The sequence below is a fragment of the Protopterus annectens genome, chromosome 8.part0 (assembly GCF_019279795.1).
Source record: "Protopterus annectens isolate FY-2018-M chromosome 8.part0, PAN1.0, whole genome shotgun sequence".
NCBI lineage: Eukaryota > Metazoa > Chordata > Ceratodontiformes > Protopteridae > Protopterus > Protopterus annectens.
The window spans coordinates 560,368,137-560,387,058 of NC_056741.1; positions in this window are offsets into that span (position 1 = coordinate 560,368,137).

Here is an 18,922-nt window from a genome sequence, read left to right on the forward strand (position 1 = left end):
AATGAGGTAGGGTTAGTCGGAGGAGCAGGAGAAGCAGTCTAGGTTGAAATCACCTAGAATGATGGTTTCTTGGGATAGAGAAAAAGATGACTAGGACAGGAGGGATTCTATGTTGTGCAGGTTCTTGCCTGGTGGCAGGTAGATGGCTATGATGTTAATAGATTTGTGAGGATTAATTTGGAAGTGAGTGATAAGGAGTTCAGCATGACAGATGTCTGATGGGGAATGGTTTAGTTTTTCTAGATTACAGGATTTAGTGGCCTGTTATTGGTCAGACAGATACCTGTGAAACCATGTTAGGGATGTGGTATTGAGATTGCAAGTGGCAAGTTTTTTGAGGAGCAGCTGATGGGACACTGTGTCAAAAGCTTTTGGCATATCCAAGAAAATGGCTGAGACTAGTTGTCCTTCATTTTTGAGGTGGCAAATGGTCTCTGTAAATGTTATGAGGGCCGATTTAGTACCGTGTTTAGGCCTGAAGCCATGCTAGGTGCTGGATAGTAAGTTATTGGTAGTGAGGTAATTCATGAGTTGCTGGTGGATACAGTTGTCTAGAATTCTGGCAAGGGAGGATAGAATGGCGATGGGACGGCAGTTTGTTATGTCTCTAGATGGGCCACCCTTATGAAGTGGTATGATATGAGAGATTTTCCATAATTTGGGAACGTACTGTTTGGAGACAGAGTGGTTCATTAGTAATGATATGTTGTAGGCGATGGATAGGAAAGCTAGTTTTAGGTATTCATTTGGAAGTTGATTGGCAGCTAAGCAACAGGGTTTTAATTTATATAGGAGTTTTTTATGTAGGAAGTCGGAATGGGAATAAAGGAGAAGGAGTTTGTGTCATCAGAGGTAGGGGAGAGGACAGTGAGTGGTGGGATTGTTTTGTTGTCTAGGAGAGAAGTGATAGAGTTGAAGTGGGAATTGAATTGTGAGGCTAAGGGCACAGAGGAGTTAATAGTGAGGGAGACAGTGGTAGGGGTTTTACTGGGGTTAAGGAGGTGGTTGATATTCTGCCAGACTTTTTGTGGGTTGCGCTGGTATTTTTGTTGGCAGGTAAGGAAATAGGTTCTTTTATCCTTGATGATGTTTTTCTTAGCATGGTTTCTAAGTTGTTTGTAAAGTGTGAGATCATTGTTATTTTTGGTCATATGATATAGTGACCAGGCCTTATCTCTTTGTTTCATTAGTTTTGTTTCTTTAGAAAGCCATGGTAGCTGTTTTTTTTGGAAATTTTTTTGAGGGGGCAAGATCATTTAATATTTCAAGAAATTTCTTATTGAAGTATTCTACAGCTAGGTCTAGTTGCAGTTTTTTAATGGGGACCAATTGCAGTTTTATAGTAGTAAATTGAATTTGCCAGAGAAGAAATATTTATTTTTCTACCAGTGTATTTTTATGAGATGCTGGTTTAAACGTATGTGGCCTCTGGGTTCTTAGAAGAACCTTTGTGGTCTAAGTGGCCTTACAGAGGAATCTGGAGGGAATCCTAGTGAGCCAGACCTATTACAGTCACCCTTTGACCGGGTTGGGTTTCTGTGGGCTCTTATAAGAACCTTTGTCATCCCTTGTAGGGCCTGAGCTCTCTTAGTCCTGTTAGTCCTTAAAAGGACTATTTTTGTGGTTTTCTCCAGTCCTGATAAGGACTTTATGTGGAGATACTTGCTGATACAGATAACTGATAGGGATAGAATACAGACACAAATACCACTTTCAAATCAGAATAAAAATAAAAGAACAGAAGAATAAAATAACAAATAAAAATAATAAAAATGAAAGCCAATAAAATACAATACACCAATAAGCACATAAATTCAACAATCTAAGTTCAAAGCCCGAGGTGGTGGCCATTCAGCATGCAAGGTGTTCGTTTGTTCTAAAAGAAGACACCTGAGACAGAAGCATTTGATCCATGTTTCTTTATTTCCGTCCTTACAGGTCACAGTTCCAACCTTCCTCCTAGCATTGCTCTGAGTGAGAATCTAGCATGCATACAGTTACTGCTCTTTTTATACACTTAATGAGTGGGCGTGTTTTGTTTTGGACCAATTCTTGAGTAGGAGGTTCACCAGGGGCATGGCTATCCCCGCGGAGAGCTATCACTGGTGGGGTGAATACGCCCAGTTTACATTTCTAGGTGTCACATGTCTGTGTGTCAAGGCTAAGTTACTTACTAAGCTAAATTCCCAGTTTTTAGAAAAAGTAGACCAAACTGTGGAATCATTAGTTATTATGATAACATATGCCTGTGTAGGCATTAATGGTACATGACATCAAAAACAGGAAAAAAACAGTAATAAACAACAAAAACAAACAACCCACAATAAAACATCATAATGAATCTACATTCACAATATCACATGTCTAAACACATATCAGATACAGGCCATATGATTAAGGGACTTTTGAGGAAGCTATTGTTTGGATTATAGCTTTCCATTAAACATATTCCCTCTAAATCCCATCTTTTAAGAGAACTCAGAGGTTGAGCCACAATGCTTTTGAAATGCATTCTTCTTCAGGGAGGAATACATTTTTTTTGTCAGATACTTAAACTTCTTGTACAAGATTCTTGTTCAGTATACATGGTTGTAGTCTTTTATATATATATATATATATATATATATATATATATATATATATATATATATATATATATATATATATATCAGCTGGCATTATGCTCATAACTTTAAAGCCTTACTCTCCAAATTTAAAAGAAATTTGAACCAACTTTACACATCTTGAAATTAATGAATAGCATTAGTAGTGTTAGCAATAATAATAATAATAATAATAATAATAATGGTGATGATGAAGGCCAGCAGCAGGTTTGTGCTTCCAAGAACCAAAATAGGTAAAAAGAGAGGGGGGGGGGAGAGTGGGAAGTGTGAGTTTGTGGTGACTATAATCAGAGGGTGCATTGCCCAAAAACAGCCATGGTGTTTGGCTAAAAATGCTACTGTCCAAAATGGGGGGAGCCCTAGGTGTTCCTGAATTTAATGATAGCCTTTAGGGTAGGGCCCTCATGGGGGAGAGTCTTCTGGCTGGACGGACTGGTCCCAGGGGTGCCTATGGTGCAATGAGCTTGCTTTGGGAGGATCATAGGGTCCAGGAAACATGGTCGCCACATGGAGGCTGTATTTCGAGAAAATGGTATCTGCCACATGAGCGGGTGCTTAGAGGTGGCCCGTCCGAGTGAAATGGCATCTACCACGTGGGGATGCCTAGGTAAAATGGCATCCACCATGCAGGGAATGCGCTGGTGGCATCAGAAACGTCCTAGAAAGCCGTCTAGTAAATAAACTTTGAAATCCTTATGGAAATGGAGAATAATGTGAACAAATAAAGGGTGCCATAGTGGGCCATGTAGCATCACCCTGATGGTGGGAAAACTAGCCTGTAGTTCTATAATTCTATATAAAAGTAGCTAAGATGGGAAAAACCTCCCACTTAGTTTAAGTTCAAGCCCTGTCTAGGTGGTGGCGAATAAGCAAATAAACTAATTGAAAATGCTTCCAAATTAAATAACAAGAAAACAAGAAATGTGAAATATAAAATGAAATAAGGTTAAATAAAATATCTACCAAACTATACAGCTATAAAATGTTAAACCTGTGCCCCAGATGTATATGCACCCACCAACTGACCAAGCTATACAAAATGTTGTCAAGTAGACATATATATATATATATATATATATATATATATATATATATATATATATATATATATATTAAATGTAAAGTAAACTTTAGATACAGGGTGGAGTATCGCAGTAAAGGAAGGACTGAAAGGAACTAAGCCAGGGGAAAAAAGTGGGGGGCAAGGCAGAGTAAGGAGTAAAGTGTAAAAAATGTAAAAAAGGGGGGAGGTGGGGGTGGTCCTTGGAGACACTTACCTTGTGCTCTTTTTAGCCATAATGCCCATGGTTTAGAGTCCTGAGGTTGAGAATGGGGATAATCGTTTCTGTGGTGTTCAGACCTGGTGGTTTCCTGGCCTTCAGTTCAATCTGCCAGGTAAGTTTTTTACTTTCAAGATGCGAGTTGTGGTCCCCTGTGAATGGGTCATCTTTCACTTGTTCCAAGATATGGAATCTGAATGTCCAGTGGCCTGGTTTAGTTCTGGCATGCATTGCCAGAGGGTTACTGGTGATGCCATGTCAGATGTCGAATAAATGCCTCGCTATTCTTGTCTTGAGCATATTGATAGTCTTTCCCACATAGAAGGTCTGACATTTTGAGCATTGTGCTCTGTATACAACTCCTTTGGTGGTACAGTTGCCTAGTACCTTAGATTTGTATGTCTTCTTGTTGTTTGGGCATACAAACAGATCTTTGTTGCTGATATATTTGCAGTAATGGCAGGGTGGTACGCTACATGGGAAGGTGCCATTTGGACTGGTGGTATCCACTCTGGGTGCTCTTTCTAGATGGTCCCTGATGCTGGGGCATTTCTTAATGGTGACCTTGGGTTCATCCGAGAAGATATGCCCAAAATAATGGTTGCTCTTGATGATACCCAGTTGTTCTTGATCATTTTCTGAATGTCTCTGAAATCCAGGGAGTACTGGAGGATGGAGTTGAGTTGATGTTCCTTATTGTAACAGTCTTTGACTCTGCTGCTGATGTGGATTTTGTAGTCTTTGTTTTTTCTGTGTTCTGTGATAAGATCCAGAATTCCCCTAACCAGTCTGTTGCTGTAACCCCTGGCCAGAAAACCCTTCTCTAGCTCATGGATGTTCCGTAGGAAGTTGTCTAGATCCTTGCTAATCCTGGCCACCCTCAGCCCCTACGATTTGATGACATTCCTCTTCAATCTGGGAGGGTGCATGCTTTTGGCATGTAGCAGGAAATTGACCCTGGTGTGTTTTCTGTAGAGATCATGGTCTGCATATCCTTTTTCAAGGTGTTTGATCTCCATGAGGTCCAGAAATTCCACCTTTTCCAAGCTGGTCTTATGCGTGAACCTCAGGAAGTTGGTGGTGGAATTGATGTAGCTGAGACATTCTTCCAGGGTCTCTCTGCCCTCTTCCCATACCAAAAAGATATCATCAATGAAGTGATAGCAGCATGCCATGTGATTGAAGAAGGAGGTGCCATAGATGAAGTCAGTCTCCCATTTTTTCAGAGCTGTGTTGGCCAGACAGGGAGCCATGGCAGCTCCCATGTCTATCCCTGTGGTCTGTGGTAGATGTCTGTGTTGAACTTGAAGTAGCTATTCCCTAAGACCAGGGATAGTATCCAGCTGAGTTTTTCTGTTTCTCCTGGCAGGACTGTGCAATCTTTGTGACAGGCCTTGATGGTGGCCTGAATGCAATAGCCATGGGGCAGTACTGAGTAGAGTGCCTCCATATCTATGGCGACCAGGATCGAGTTTTCATTTAGGTTGATGTCCTTTATCTTGGTGAGGAAGTCCATAGAGTCAAGAATGTAGGATTGGTTGTTGGCTGCCAGGGGTTTTAGTGTGAAATCCAAGAAGATGGCTGCTGGTTCAGTGATAGACCCGCCACTCGCAATTACCAGTCTGTAGGGTGGGTCGAGCAGGTTCTTGTGTGGTTTGGGGATTCCAAAGAACTGTGGGAGTTTTGGAAATTGCACTTTTAGGAAATCGTTTACATTGGAGCTAATGATGCCTTCATTATACATTTCATCCAGTGTTCTCTTGATCTCCTTGAAGGCTTCTGTGGTACTGTCCAAGCTTGTGCATTCATAGAAGTTATTGTTGTCCAGCATAGCTATGATTTTTGAGTTGTAAGTGGCTGTGTCAGTCACCAGGATGCCCCCACCTTTATCTGCTTTCATCACCTGTCTGCTGTTGTCCTGGCTGAGGTATTTTAGGGCCTCCATCTCCGCCTTGGAGATATTATAGAGCTTTCTCTTTTTTGGTCTTTTAGCATTTGTCTCATGTCTGTTTTGCATTTCTCTTGGAAAGCTGCTATAACCTGGTTTGAGGAGGGGCAGAAGTTACTTGGTTTCTTCCAACTGGCTTCTCTTATGGCATGGGTGCCTAGGTCATTGTTATTCTTCCCGTTTTGATGGAAGAACAACTTGAGCTGGATATGATTGTTTTTTTCCAGGTTCGCTCTTCTGGTGGGGATGAAGGTGAGACCCCTCTGTAGTACCTTCCTCTCTAGGTTGGTTAGCATTTTTATGAAGTGCTTCCACACTTCTGGAGGTCCATCTTTTGTTTCTTCTCCTCTGCCCCATGGGTGCTGGGGGCTGCCAGAGGTGTCCCAAGTCTCTCACTCCCCTCCTTGTCCTTTCTTTCTTCTCTGCAACTGGGACAGAGGAAAACAGTCTCAGGGGTGGAATACCTCCTTCATGTGGGAGCCCATCAGTCTGTTGCTGTTGGTTGTGGATGGCGTCCTGTAGCTACGTGGTGGGGTTAGGATCTGGGTGCATGCTGAGGTGTGCATTACCTGTGCGTTCGGTGAGGTGGGCATCACTTGTATGTTCTGTGAGGCCATTGCAGTTCTGTTGATAGGGTTCTGGCTTGGGGTTGCTTCCTCTGCTAATGCTGGATCTCATGGTGCCCGGCCATCTGTAAAATCCTGTTGGTTGTTGTTGTGGATACGGTTATGCTCCTGTTTTTTTTTTTTTTTTGTTGTTGTTTGTATCTGAGGTCCCTGGTCAGTTTTTTGGATTTTCTTGCCTTTATTTTATCTTCTAAAGCAGTGAGTCTGCCCATAATGTCCCCAAAGGCTGTTTGGGTTTCGGCTATGTCAGGACATTGTTTTTCCAGGTGCTAGATGTTGGCAGCATTGCTGGTTTGCTGTTTTTTTTATTGTGCTCGATGAGCAGCTCCATAAGGCTGAGGTTTGTTTTATATAGGGTTCCGTGCCAGGCCTCTTGAAGTTGTTGTGGGCAGTTTCTCACTAGTGTTCTTTTGTTCAGCATGAGGCCTTTTGGGATCAACCCTTGGTTTTTACATTGTAGAAGGTATTGGTGGTCCCATTTAAGGCAGATATAGCCCTTTAGTTCTTCTTCAAGATGGTGGAGAGTCTCTTTTTATTCCTTATTTGGGTCTGTCTCATTGCTGGGAGTGGGCTCTAGTTCCAGCACTAGAATCGGTGTGGAGGTGACCCTTTCGAAGCATGAGCCTTCCATGGCAATGGAGGTGGGGCAGTGGTTTCTGGTCTGGGTCTTTGGTTGAATAGCCCAGTAAAAAATAGAAAAAAATGTACAAGGGAGGGAAACCTACTGCTCCTAGAGTGTAGCCCACAGGGTGGGTATAAATTTCAGGAGGGAAGAACACTCTACCTGGAAAGAATAGCACTTTTTGGAGGTTCAGGAAGTAGTCCTCAAAAAGACTTTTCAATAGATGATTCATATTGTAGTTGTCCTGGGGGGTCCTTATAGTTGTAGCCCTGTGGAGGGCTGTTGTAGTCCTGATGAGGACTATTGTAGACCTGAGGAGGACTGTTGTAGTCCTGATGAGGACTGTTGTAGTCCTGAAAAGGACTGTTGAAGTCCTGATAAGGACTGTTGTAGTCCCAAGGAGGACTGTTGAAGCCCTGAAGAAGGCATGTTGTTGTGTTGATCAGGGCTAATGTGGCCCTTAGAAGGGCCAACCTAAGTATCCTGTCCGATCAGATCAGATCTCGGCAGGTGCCCCCTTATGCAAGGCTGGGCTCCTGCAAATGTGGCCTGCGGGTTCTTAGAAGAACCTTTGTGGTCTAAGTGCCTTACAGAGGAACCTGGAGGGAATCCTAGTAACCCAGGCCTATTACAGTAACTCTTTGACCGGGTTGAGTTTCTGTGGGTTCTTATAAGAACCTTTGTGCTTTTGATGTTTTAGACATAGCTAAAAAAGATCTTATAGTTGTTCTTGGACTGGGATACTATCTTTATCTCAAAATTTGTTTTCTATGACTTAATTAGTTCTCTTAATTGTCTATTCAGCTTGATGACAGAACAATGTCAGTCATGAAACAGGTAGCACACTCATCTTTAGTGCAAAAGGTTTTGGGTTCTATTCCCATACTAGGTACATCGATTACTGACACTGCAGTGCCACATAAGGGGGATGCTGCAATCCTGAATGTGTCATCCTTTGAATGAGATGTTAAAACAAGATCGCATTTGCTTGATTTGGTGGTAGCTTAGATAGATGTAAAAGATCCTATTATACCTATCAAAAAGAGCAGGGATGCTTTATTAATATTTCCATTTATTTTATATCAAATAAAAATTAAATCAATTATTTCTACTCATCATTTTTTTACATTTATACTGAAAATTATTGAGAAGTTATCAACAGAAAAGAACTAAACTAATCAGTTCTATTTCCTTCATTATGTTTTCTAGATTTACATTTTATCCCCCTATCCTTACATTTACACACATCTTTTTATTTCAGCTAACACATTATCCTTTTCCATTTTTTAGTTATATTATAAATTATCACATCTTTTTTCCACAGCACTCATATTGTCACAAACAGTACTTTATCCTATTTACCAGTATCACATTTATTTACTTTATCAAACTTCACATATAATAACATTTATATATATATATATATATATATATATATATATATATATATATATATATATATATACATTTAATCCCTTCCCATCTATATTCATTTTTAAACTTTTCCCAAAATTCTTTATTCTTATATATATATATATATATATATATATATATATATATATATATATATATATATATATGTATATGTTTCCCACTCAAATGTAAAAATAGTCATTGGAGATTTTTTTAGCTTTATTTTAGGGCTCAAGGTTCAACAAGGTGAGAAGAGGAATAATTCATAATAAGAAAGGAGAAGTTCATTGACATTTAAAAAATCCAGTGGTACACTTAGCATGTAATGCGTTTATTTTGGTTAACAGAAAAGGTAAAAGAAAAAGAAAAGTAATGATAGGGAAGATGCTATATGAAAAATATAAAAATATATGGAAGAAAAGACAGGGAAAAAGAAAATAAAACATGGACAATATAGCAAAAAAAGAATATGACAACAAATTAAATTATTGAAGTTAAAAGTAAGTGGAGTCAATGGGAAAAGAAAAAATGATATAATATAATTCTTGAAACTTTTTTTTTTTGGGAGGGGGGTGCAGCCATGGAAGGAATTTAAAAAAAGATGGAAAAAAAAACAATGAAAGAAGAAAAAAGTCTGAAAAATTTTATGAAGCAGAGGATTTTTTGTGAAGAATTTTATTAGATAAGTTACCAGTAAAAGAGATATGAAATATAAGGTTATGGAAACAAGAAAATATGTTGATTGTAGTGAAGATGAAATACCAAACATTGTTTTGTGTACTGCAAAAAAGAATAAAGAATTTTGGGAAAGGTTTAAAAACGAATATAGATGGGAAAGGGTTAAATGTATATATATATATATATATATATATATATATATATATATATATATATATATATATATATATATATATATACATATATATATATATATATATGGGTTCCCTACGGTAGACCGACAGCTCAGAAGATTGAGAATCACATCACCGATGCCAGAAGACCGACGAAGCAGATAACCGACAACTTGTAATCCCGACAGCGAAAACACTGACATGGGAAATTTGTGAGTGCGAATCGGTAAGTGTGCGATAGTGAGGGATTTAGGGTTATGGTGTGGGTACGGTGAGTGTGCGATAGTGAGGGACTTAAGTTAGGGTGCAGGTAAGGTAAGTGCGCAATAGTGAGGGATTTAAGGTTAGGGTGCAGGTAAGGTGCGTATGCGATAGTGAGGGAATTAGGGTTAGGGTGCGTGTAAGGTAAGTGTGCGATAGTGAGGGACTTAGGGTTAGAGTGCGGGTAAGGTAAGTGTGCGATAGTGAGGGACTTGAGGGTTAGAGACGGATTAAATGAATTAGGGTTAGGGTGCGGGTAAGGTAAGTGTGTGATAGTGATGGACCTTAGGGTTAGGGTTTGGGTTAAGGTTAGTGCATAGATAGTTGTGTGTAAGGTGTAGTGTAAGTTTTTAGGTTATTGGTGTGCTTGTGTTGTGTGTGTGTCATGTGAAACAGTGAACATTTTGTTTTGTTAACTGTCGGGATTGTGGTTTGTCGGGCATGTGAACTTTCGTGTTTTTGCGGTTTCATTCTTGTGGTGTCGGTGTTGTGGTTGTTGGTGTTGTGTACTGTCGGTTTAGTGTAGTAGACCCATATATATATATATATATATATATATATATATATATATATATATATATATAAATGTTATTATATGTGAAGTTTGATGTGATACTGGTAAATAGGATAAAGTACTGTTAGTGACAATGTGAGTTGTTTGTTCTTCTTTTCGGCTTTTCCCGGTTAGGGGTCGCCACAGCGGAACTCCTGTCCGCTAATGATTGGCAGTAGTTTTATATGGTGCTGAGGTGCCAGCCCGATGACCAACCTTCAACGAAGGCACACCCATTCACGCATGTCTTTCGAATGCCACTCGACCGCGGGGAGGACATGCAGACTCCACACAGAAGGCGCTCCAGCCGAGGATCGAACGGGAGAACCTCTTGCTGTGAGGCGACAATGTTATATGTTTGTGACAATATGAGTGCTGTGGAAAAAAGATGTGATAATTTGTAATATAACTAAAAAATGGAAAAGGATAATGTATTAGCTGAAATAAAAAGATGTTTGTGAAAGTAAGGATAGGAGGATAAAAGGTAAGTATAGAAGAAGACATAATGAAGAAAATAGAACTGATTACGTTACTACTTTTCTGTTGATAACTTGTCAATACTTTTCAGTATAAATGTAAAAAAATGATGAGTAGAAATAATTGATTTTATTTTTATATGATATAAAATAAATGGAAATATTAATAAAGCCTCCCTACTCTTTTTGATGGGTATAATGGGATCTTTTACATCTACCTAAGCTACCACCAAATCAAGCAAATAGGATCTTGTTTTAACATCTCATTCAAAGGATGACACATTAAGGATTGCAGCATCCCCCTTATATGGCACTACAGTGTCAGTAATCGATGTACCTAGTATGGGAATAGAACCCACAACCTTCTGCACTAAATATGAGGTTAGGTTCCTATGTTAGATAGTTTTGCTAGAAGGAGAGAGTGGGATATAGTATTGAAAGCTTTAGAAAGATCAAGAAATAGTAAAGATGCAATTTTACCAGCATCACAGGTTCAGTTGACAGTGTCCATGAAGGATATGAGGGCAGTGGTGGTACTATGTCCTGGCCTAAATCCATGTTGGGTGGGGAAGAGGATATGGTTGTGAGTCAGATGGTGAAGAAGTTGAGAATGAATACATTTTTTCAGAATCTTAGATATGGGTGATAGGATGGGTGATAGTAATGGGGTGGAAGTTGGTGGTGTCTATGTTGGGGTCCCCCTTGTATAGAGGGAGGATATAAGCTTTTGTCCAGATGATGGGCAGGTATATTGTCAGGAGCATTTGTGCATGGTTTGAGTTTTAGAAGCAATTTTTTAATAGTCAAGGTGGGTAAATGTGACAGTGTAAAGTTGGTAATATGGGGTGTACTGGTGTTAGCTGTGGAGGGGTCTGTGGTTGAAAAGTTGGTCTTGGGAAAGGTAGCAGTTAGATTGTCTATAGTATCCATGAAATAGGTAAATAGGAGTTGAAGGCTGCAGCAATTTCAATGGGTGTTTTATTTGGGTCTGGGCAAGGATTATTACTAGAGCCTGGATTTAATAAAGAGTTGAGAGAGCTCCAGAATTTCTTTGGGTTTTGTTTGTGTTGATTTTGTAATGTAAGGTAGTGTTCTTTTTTGTTTTGTAGTACTAGGTGCTTAACCTGGTTTCAGAGCTGTTTGTATTGGGCAAGGTCAGATAGGTTTTTGTTTTTTTGCCAGATTTTGCCAAATTTTCCATGATTTGTCCCTGCATTTCATGAGATCCTTAGTGGATCTTTTTAGTCAACTGGCATGGTTGGTCTTTACTCTCTTTTGTCTAAGGGAAGAAAGATTGTTTAGTATGCTGAGGAAGGTTGAGTTGAAGAACTCAACTGCCTCATCAAGGGGAAGTTATTTTAGTGCATCCCAGTTGATGCTAAGCTACTTTTTGTTAAAGCTAGATGGACAGAACTGGAATTCATCTCTGGTAACCCTGTACTGATGTTTATTAATTGTTGTGGTACATTCACATTGTATAAAGGCCGGTAAGTGGTCACTTATACGGATGTTATTTGGGTTGGACACTAAAATCCAGTCTAGGATTGAACCATTAGTATTAATTTTATTAGGCCTGGTTATGGTGCTAACTAGCTGGGTGAACTTATATAGATTGATATTGCAGTTAGACTGATATGGAGATATGTCTAGCCAATTGATATTTACATCTTCCAGTATGATAGTCTCATTTTTTATGTTAGTAGATGGCCAGGCAAGGATTTCCTCAAGAATTAGGATGTTATTGCCTCTGGGAATGTAAATGACTATCACACAGAGGTTTTTGCAATTATTCATTTTAAGGAAGGAAACTAGAAGTTTGGCTGTGGTGAACTGTGGGATGGCTTTTGTATATGGGACAATAGTGAAGACATGGGGTATATTAAATAGATGCCTCCACCTTTTTTCGGGGTCTGTTGGCCCTAAGACAGGCAAAATCTGGGGGAAGGAATTCTGTGTATATGAAGCCAGAAAAGGGGGTAGATTCATAGGTTCATAGGTTCATAGGTTGGTATTAGGCTATCGGCCCTAGGGCCTATACAAGCCTAGCCATAACAATTCCCCTGGCTGTTTCTTCCCACAATATTTACTTCCCTGGACCCCTGTCTAGCAGGGTGACTGACATGATCCCTGGGGTGAATTTCCTATCTCCCATCCAATTGTCAGGATTCCTTTTAAACAGGGCCAAAGAGGCGCTCTGCTTGACATGTATGGGCAGTCTATTCCAGAGTCTGGGGAGTCTCTGGGTCAGGAACCTATCCCTCCAGCATGTTTTGTTCATTGTGATGACAAAGTTTAGATCCCTGGAGCATGTGGCTCTGAGAGATTGGATTTTCTTTAAGTGTAGCATGTCCAACAGCTCTGGGTTTCACATGGCCTTGTATGTTAAGCAGAGATCACCTCTGAGTAGACGATATGCCACAGAGTATAGCTGGAGTTTTTTTAGACGGTCAGCATAGGGCATCTGCTTTAGGCCTGTGATTCCTTTAGTGAGGTATTTCTGCAGCCTTTCCAGTTGTTGCAGATGTCTTGAGAGGTACATACCAAACGGGATGTTGTATTCTATAATGAGTCTAATGAGGGATGAGTACAGTGGGACAATGACCTCCTTTTTTCTGGATGAAAAGCCCTTAGTGATGAGGTGTGCCACAAAGAAGAATTGCCTGACTGTCGTGGCGATGTGGTTATTGAAGGTGAGACCACTGTCCACCTGTGTCCCTAAGTCTCTTATCACGTTTTCAGTGATTAGTGTACTGCCACCTATGTGGTAATTCATGGGTACATGTTTTTTCCCAAAGGGGATAACTATACATTTCTTGGCACTCAGCTTGAAGTAAAAAAGGTGAAGTAAAAAAGTGGGAATAAGAAACAGACAAGGAAATACCACAATTTAAGTAGTTTAGCTAAGCAGTACTTTATGGAACAAGCAGTGATAATTAATAAGAAAGTCACCCTGTTCGGTAATATGAAATTTAGTCTATTCCCACCTTAATTTCACAGAATGCAGAGTAATTCATTGCCAGTAAACTTTTCCAGCTATTTGTTGCTACTTAGTAATGCATGCCAATAGAACTGAGCAACATGGTGGCAAGACATAAACTTACAGTAAAATCACCCAGTTTCCACACAATACAGTAACAGAACAGGCACTTAAACTAAGCTAAGTCTTAAAATCTAACTAATACAGGTTAAAGCAGCACAGTGGCTGAATACCAATGAGAGCACTCCGTACCAATTGAAAAGCAGTAACAGCAATGTATTCTAGTAAGCTTTTTAACAAAATCATACAAAGTCAGTCTGAAACAGTGCATTTCCAAATTGTAAACAATAAAATACAGCACGTTTAACAGTGAAAGGTCATTACTTCCTTAAAGTAATTAAACCTACAGCTGCACACTAAATAGGAAATGAAAAAGACAGTATAGGTATTTTACAGGTTACATATTTCTTCCTATTGAGTTTCACATTGCACTGTCATATGAAACACTTTTCCAAAAGACATATGGGGCACAAATGTAAGCTCCTTCTCCTTCCTCTCATTAACTGAGAGGACAACAAAGATCCTCTCCACTACCTACCATCAAAACTAGTCCATATCAGTTTGTGGACTGACTTTTAATGTAAGGTTTCTATGTCAAGACCTTCAGCAATCCTGTAGAAAAGCATTCACTGATAATAGCTTAAATGTTGTTGTCTTTCGGCTTTTCCCGGTTAGGGGTCGCCACAGCGGAACTCTGGTCCGCTAATGATTGACAGTAGATTTTCACGAACGCCGAGGTGCCAGCTCGACATTCAACCTTCAGAGAAGGCACGCCCATTTACACGTCTTTCGAACGCCCACCCAACCATGGGGAGTACATGCAGACTCCACACAGAAGGCACTCCCCGCACTCCAGCTGAGAATCGAACGGCAGAACGTCTTGCTGTGAGGCAACAATGCTACCGCTGCACCACTGCGAATGTACTGATAATAGCTTAAATGCTCAGTGTGAATTCCCATACCATCTGTGTAATGCACATATGCAATTCACAGCTTCATTGGTCTTTGTTCTGGCACCTGAAGTCTAATTTGCTCAAACTCATGTAAATCACTGTGAATCACTCATTTTAACACATGCGTAACATGCTTACCCAGACATAGTTTCTTGCATAAGAAGAAGCTGATGTAATGAAATGATAGAAAGCCAGTGATGTGCTGAGTTAAAGTACACAAGTTGGAATGCCCCAGTGGTATGGTTTACAGTCTCCTGCTTCGTATTCAGAATAATATTTTGCAGAGAAAACATTTTGCAAAGTTAGCACGTGAGTTAGACAGTCCACTTTAGAAGGAGAAGCAAATAAAAAAAAATCTTTGATACAGTTCAAAGTTCCTGACTGTATTACAAGCTTGGTGAGAGTGCAAGACATTTGACATTTTTGATGCATTGGATAAGTGGGTGACAATCTTTGCACAGCCCCCTGTATATTGGTCATAACATAGCACAGAATATAGGTTTGTAAAGCAGAATGCAGGGCATAATGGGATCCCCCCATGTATAATGAAATTAATCCCTGCAGGGCTAGGGGAAGTACTGGCACTGGAGGTGAAAGTGGATTCAGATCAAATGCTAATTAAAAAGATTTGTATGCAGCTGGCCTGCATTTCTATGACAGAAAAACCCAGAATAGCCTAGCAGCTTCCACACAAGCTATATTCTATGACAGCTCACCTTCCCTTACTCTGTATACATCACATGTTACAATTACATGCCAAAAAAGGCATGAAGACATTTTTGGTTTTCATTGCTATTTTTCTAGGACCAGCGTTGCTTTGCCTGTATTACATTTATTGCAGCTGGATGTTTATGATCTATAAATAATACAGTTGCAACATTATTGGGCTTAAGTTCCATTTCTTGCCATTTAGCTAGTTAGTCTGTGTTCTGAAATACAGGTTTACTGAACCTACTACTGTGTCATCTACTTCTCTTCAGACTTTTTATTTCTCTTCTGAAAGCTAAACAAGACATATTCTAACATAAATGAAAAGAAACCTAATTAGGGTGCATCACAATGTGCACCTCCAATTATCTAGTCATGTCAAATGGTAGAATCAGTAATGTCAGGATACACCAGCATTTGCAGTAAGATGTACGCAAAATAGCAGCACAGCAAAAACAATGCTAACAATTCACGCACTGTGACTACACTCTCAGACTGGAGCTAGACTCAGTGCATTATGGGATACAATGCTTCTTCAAAGGGTGAAATTCTGTTATGCATATTCATAGTAAATACCGACATGTAGCAGCTCCACATTACTTTTTGTCACAGGGTGACATTGCTTACTCATTTCATTCCCCCAGGACACAAGTCAGAGATGTTTAAAATTGTAACTGAATGTATTATAAATACTGTTTGAGAGCTAGATGAGTAATTTCCAATTTACATTTTGTTGTTCATCATTTAACTATTTCTGCCTTCTTGGCCTGTTATATAATTGAGGCTCAGAAAATAGAATAGTCAGTGCAGTTAGTGATGTACAGTCTGCTGTGGGAAGTGTAAGTCTGAGTTATTCTATCCTATGGAAATATTTATATTTCAGAACAAAATAAAACAGTGAAAAGGAAACAGGAGAATAATAAATAGTACATATATTGTGGATAGGGAGTAAAAGGACGGGAGAGCAAACAGAGGGACTATAAAGAAGCTAGGAAATATTTACTTTGAAAACAGAACACCCAGGTTACTGAAATACATTGCTGTGTTCTACATTCCGAAATGTTAATTTGTGAAGCATATAAATGCTTGTACATCTGAATCATACAATGTATCCTAATCGATCATTTTATTGAAAAGTGTTGTCAATACCTTGTATCTGTAAGTCACACTTACACGCTGAGCATTTTCTGCATAAGTTTGATGAGCCATACTTGATCTATGCTTACTATGAGAAAGCAATAAAAATAAAGTAAAGAAAAAATAGCACAAATAAAACTTTAGTTTTCAAACTTCACTCCCTCTTGACTTTCCTAGATACTTGATTCACTCCTAGATTCGTTCTAATTTCTTTTGAGTCCAGCAACCTCTAAAATTTACACTTTTCATGACACCATTAGCACTCTTACCTTTAACCCCTGAAGGTTCCAACACTTCCTGCAGGATTCAATCAACTCTATGTAGGCTCCATGTAGAGCCTACATGGAGTGCATCCTTGTACAAGGCCATGATGTGCTCTCGGCAATACACAATTCATATTAATGTTGCACGACACACCTAACTGAGGTTTTGCTGCATGGCCCAGTAGTGTTGACTTTGAAACCTTGTAGAACAACACGAATAATGAATCTGTGTACAGCAGAGCACAGATGTCCTACCCCCCCACCTCTTAGTCTTAAATGAAAACATCTCTTACCATTTAGTACCTTCCATCCTGAATGATTATTACGAAACCACAAATTTAATGAGGAATACTGCAAAAGTACCAGCCAAAACCCAAGTCTATATAGTTTGATTTTCCTCCTAATTTCTTTTTTATGTATGCTATGTTTGTGTGATGCAAGGCGCAGGTTGGCAATGCTTATCTTGCTTGCACAGAGAGACCACCCATGCATCAGACTTGACCCTGACGTCCAAAAATAGAAATTAGATGCTTTCAATTGCTATTGCACAGCACTACTAGGCATCACGCAAACCCGGTAAGTGGGGTTGGACTATGCTCATACCATCAAATTAAAAATACATAGTAAAATACAGACTACAGGTAACAAATCCTGTGGCAATATGTGTAGATTGCTGGACTGAAATGCAGATGGTCCTGGGATGTAGTCCAGGGTATGCAAACTTTATTTATAATGTTGTGACATTGCAGCTTATACAAATAAAGTGTTTGTGTGATGAAATAACTGTGCAATAGCACTGGTTGTAAGTTATTTTTGGATACATTTGAAAAAGGTGTGTGCCTCTTAACAGTGGGCAAACCAATACACTTGTTTTACCGGGATTGTGCGATGGTAAGTGGCACGCAGCTTTTTCAAATGTATCAAAATGTAGACTGGGTGCACTCTCAGTAAGCGCAATTGGCAGGAAACATGCTATTTAAAGGTGAATAGGCAGGAATTGTACTATAGACATTTTGAGCTCGACCTTGTGCAGCAATGGCAGGTGTTGGATAGGGAGTGCATTTCTCTACAGTGCTGCGGTGTTTAGAAGTCAAAGGTCTTTACTGGGCTCCTGGCTAAGGACCTGGGCCCCAGCTGCTGCAGGAAAACCACACCAGCTCCCAATATAAATCCAAAGCCTGGGATAAATTGGCCAGGGCCCTTGCCAGTGAGACTGGTATCCCCCACACTGGGGAACAATGTTGTCACCACTGTGATGACCTGCACCACAGAAAAAAGGATACCTTTGATGGCTGGATCAGTTAGTGTTAGGCAGAGCACACCCCAGATATGTGTATGCATACTTTACATGTAGTATTTGTAAATAGTCAAGTTGAGCATGGTCAAAACTAGTATTCATAATGCTTCCCCCTCTTTTCTACAGCTGAGAAGAGAAGGCCTCAGATGTGAGGTCCCATGCAATGAGATTGGCCAGGATGCAATAAGCACATGGTAAGTAAGCATAAATATATAAAGTACTGTTAATGCAGCACTAGCAGTGATAGACAGATTAGTTGCTATATCATACAGTCATATGAACTTGGGAATGCATGTCTGAACTGTAAAAGCAAGTATGCATACATTACTCTGTAGCATAGCTTTCAACTGTACATATTTTTGCTGAATCCCCACATTGAAGAATCATTGTTTTGGTCTGTTCATTGTAGGAGTCATGGTTGTCTGGCAAGTAATTTGTATTGAAGTCAATAAAGAATAGGTATCAAAATGTGTGTTAACACAGATCTTGTGCAACTATCCATGTGTGTAACAGCAATGCTTGAAACATGTTCCTAGTTATGGGTCATTGTATGCCCATTAATTTATGATATATCAAGATATCCTGCTCTAAAAAGTAAAGAGGTATGGTCTGTAACACAAAGCAACAGTTGCACACTCTCAGATAACCGTGAAAATGAGTCTATAAAGTGTAAAATGAAAGAGTGCTTGCATTATTTTGTATTCCAAAGGAAAATTACAGTATTACTGTAGTCACTGCTTGTGGGTTCTAATACCACACTACCCAAATGTAAAGCTCAGTTGATTATAATACTGTTTCAGCCTGTCATCAATAAAAAATACACAGTACTGTTAAGCAATCATCATTATAGAAATTGAAGGGCTTACTTCTAGA